The sequence below is a fragment of the Crinia signifera genome, chromosome 7 (genome assembly GCF_055691185.1).
Source record: "Crinia signifera chromosome 7, ASM5569118v1, whole genome shotgun sequence".
Taxonomy (NCBI): Eukaryota; Metazoa; Chordata; class Amphibia; order Anura; family Myobatrachidae; genus Crinia; species Crinia signifera.
Window position 1 is genome coordinate 66,955,368 of NC_139223.1, and position 3,971 is coordinate 66,959,338.

Below are 3,971 nucleotides of genomic sequence, written 5' to 3' on the forward strand. Positions count from 1 at the left end.
ATAGTTGGAGTATCTCTGGGGCCAGTGCTGGATCTGTGACTACAACTCATGGTTAGATTTATCTCCTCTTCAGTAAATGTTTGAGGCTGACAGGACATACCATATCACCAGGGGCATCTTAAGACAGGAGGAGGTCCATGTTCAGCTTTCTCTGACTGGACCCCTCCTCTCTGCCGGGAGCAGTAGAGTCTGAGCGCTAGAGCACTTAGACCCTACTGCGCATGCGCAAACCTCTGTAAAATAACCGCAACTGCCATTTTCTGGTGATTTTCGCAGGGCTGCTGCTGCCGCCAGCAGCAGCTCTGCGCTGTGGAGTCAATGCAGAATTTTTCTGGGATCTCGGCAACACTCCAGCCACCACCGTTGGACTCCAGTTAATATTGGAAAAAATGGTGCAGTATGGACATTGTGGGCCCCCCTGGGACTCAGGGGCCAGTGTGCACACATTGCACCCATTATAGATCTGCCACTACATATCACCCAGCAGGGGGAGCATAAAGGTAGGAAACAGGATACACAAAGTGTAACCTCGTGGGCTCGCTTCACTCGCCACGCTTTGGTCCTGGTGGCTCACTTCACTCACCATTACTAGAAGGAACAGATTGTTGTTCCACCATCCTTACTACTGCCACTGCTACTTGGTATGTTCCATTGTTCACGTGGTCCAAGTTACATTCAGTAGAGTGGAACTAGTTGCAACCATCTACACATGTGGCCTTGTGTATACATTTATAGACCTAGTATGGGAGCCTCCTGGAAAAATGTGGCTTCATCTTTTTCAGCCAGGATGAATTGTGCAGCAATACAGACTGATCGCCAGACCAGTGATCTATTATGATTACTCAGGGTCCTGGTGCTTGGAGGACCTAACATTGCCTGGCTCTTATAGCAGATGGGCACAAGAACCACAGACTAGCCTTTATCAGTTAAACATATAATCAACTAATATGTGTATGTATATAAAACACAAACCTACAGTACTTAGCATTTTGAGGCATTATTTGAAATAAAATAAAAAATATCTTATATTCCAATTTTTATGTCACAGTTATCGTACAGTACAATACATAGTGTACAAGCCATACATAAAATATAGATTAAAGTGGAATTGATATCATTTGACCAATTCAGTTGCAACACACTTATATCTCATGCTTGTCCATAGAATCTACTGTAGCCAATAACAAAATAATTGCGATAATAATGAAGATATTACCATAGAGGTTCCCAGTACAGTTCTCATATTGAGCTGTAATGAACATGAATTATCACATAGGCCTTAAATGCATCAGGGTAAATTTACTATATATATGAAAATTGTTGTCAATGTGATTAGTGTTTAAATTCTTAAGTCAGTTAGTTTTGTCAGTTAAAGGTAAACTCTAGCTTACCAGTCATTCTATCTGCCACCATCGGTCATATCTACTAATGGTCGATTAGTGCAGTCTGGTTGTAATAATCATGACAATTTAAGGCTCTGCAGTGGTCCAGTAGTATGCAATTAACCGATTAACCGATGGCGCATACTGACGAAGCCGATCCCGGCGAAACACGTGTCTAAACTGACACCCCAGCGACAGCAGCAGCGGCGTTACCCACACGGAGACCTTCCACACTACGACCCCCAACCAGCCGTACCTCAGACCTGCCCGGACTTCAAGCTCTGACGCCCGGCGGCGTTCCAGGTACCCGTGTCCTCCATCTGCGTCTGGCAGAGGAGTGACACCTTCGTTTACTTAAAGGAACTGCTACTATCACACATGTATACATAGTAACCAGTGTCTAAATTACTGTTAGCAAGTTCCTGCAGTGGCCAGCATCGGAGCTGAGCTACTTTGAGGGGCAGCAGTGTTGCAATATTTGACTGTGGATACAGGATAACCCAATTCAGCTAATTACAATTGACCTTCAGAAATAAGCAGGCAGGCTATATCTGGCACTGAGGTATTTAACCCCTTGTCGGACCTGAGATACTTTGTGGGACAGCAGTGTTTTAATATCTAACTGTGGATACTGGATAAACCCCCCCTTTTTTTGCCAAGAGGAATTGACCACCAGAAATAAGCAGGCAGGTCATACCCTGTACCTAGGTATTTAACCCCTTGTTTACCAGAATTCCGCATACCTGATTAGCAGCTATACTTAAATATCATCTATACTAATTAGGCAATTCTGCTACTACTTACCCTCTCCACCTCTCCCTTCCCATCTCTCTCCCCCCATCCCCTCCCCTCCGTATGTTTCTCCTTTTTCCCTATGTAATGTCATTTTTGCAGCAATTTTGAAGAGATACATATTTAGCTGCAAGTCCCTTGGTGGCCACACAATTTTGGTATCCAGTCAGCTATCAATGCTCTAATCCGCAGTCAACCAGGCAATTTCTATTTTGGGAAAGAAAAACCTCAGAAAATACCACCATACCTCCACTGGAACTGCCCAAACACTTCCCGAACTTGGAAGCTAAGCAGTGACGGGCCAGAATAGTATTCTTGTGGGGGACCCCTGAAGAACATCTGGTGTGGTATTAATATAGAGGTATCCCTAAGATAATTGCACTGGACACGCCTACTGCATGAGCAATACAAGCTGTGATAATACCAACATACTGTTGCTGGGGTAATCTATATCCCTACAGGTGATCCGAACCTGTAGGTGATTAAAACCATTCACTTTCGCCCACAATCACATTGTCCACATGTCAATGATGATAAGGACGTAGTGCGCCGAATGGAGAGTAAAGTGTGAAAAGTGAAAAGTGCCATCACACAACATTTTACATATTATATTATATTTTTCATATTTTTCATACTATTGGTACCCTTTTCTAACTCCTTATACTCTCTTTCCTATTATTGTTAACCTTGGTTACTCTATATTAAAAGATCGAAATAAATGTTAAGTTTTAAACTAATTCCATATCTACAAATACAAGAGTGCGCCCACAAAGCTCTTTTTCTGTCTTACGTTTGCCCTCCCTTGAGCAAACAAAAACCCACACTCGTATGCAATTAACCACCTGGCTAAAGAACTTAGGAACAAAAATTAGCGAAAACCACAGCCATATCTTGGTGTGCCCGGCTGGAGGCTACACAGCCTAGGTACTTCCTCAATACATTGTCTGTTGATCTTATAGATGATAACATTTTACTTATCTGTCAAGTCAAATCTGGGGGGAACACTCAGTTAGTTTGGGCACCCACCAGCATTTTTATAAGGTGTTTGTGATAATTACTTTGCCAGTGTTATGTATTGACATATAGGGGAAATTTACTAAGAATATGAATACAAATAATTGTATTCGTATTCTTGCTACGAATTAATACGACAGCATACCTCGTATGCTTTGTCGTGTTCCGGAGGGGGATTTACAAAGCAGTCATATACGACTACTTTGTAACCCTCCGATGTCGTATTAATTCGTATTAGCTGGCCATATATACGGCTGCTAATACGAATTAGTGAAGGCAGTCTGCACGGATCAGTCAGATCCCTGCAGGCTGCAAGGTGTAAAAAAAATAAATAAATAAATAAATAAATAAAAAAAACGGCATGGGGTCCCCCCCACAGCTGTAACCAGTATCAGGCTGACAGAGCCGGGGCCGGTGACTAAAAATCAGGGAACCCGACAAATAGGGGTTCCCCGATTTTTAACAACCAGCCCCAGGCTCCAGGTCCAGGGCTGGTTCCCAAAATACGGGGGACAAAATGACTAGGGGTCCCCTGTATTTTAAGAACCAGCCCCAGGCACAACCAGCCAGCAGGGTAATGCCACAGCTGGGGGGAGACTTTTTATACAAGTCCCCCCGGCCAAAGCATTAACCCTACCGACCAGTCAGAGAGAAGTCAGAAGAGACTACGGAGGAGAATCAACCAAAAACAGGAGAGTAACATTTATTTATAGCGCTTATATCATAGGTGTAGGGATTCTTTTTTCTCTGTACCTATTTTCAGGGGGCTGGTGTAACTCTCCC

At 43.4% G+C, this 3,971-nt stretch overlaps 1 pseudogene; it reads left to right on the forward strand.

Annotated features, from left to right (window-relative positions):
* The first annotated feature begins 2,407 nt into the window (after positions 1-2,407).
* On the forward strand, positions 2,408-2,528 carry LOC146025404 (5S ribosomal RNA; annotated as a pseudogene).
* The last annotated feature ends 1,443 nt before the right edge of the window (positions 2,529-3,971 follow it).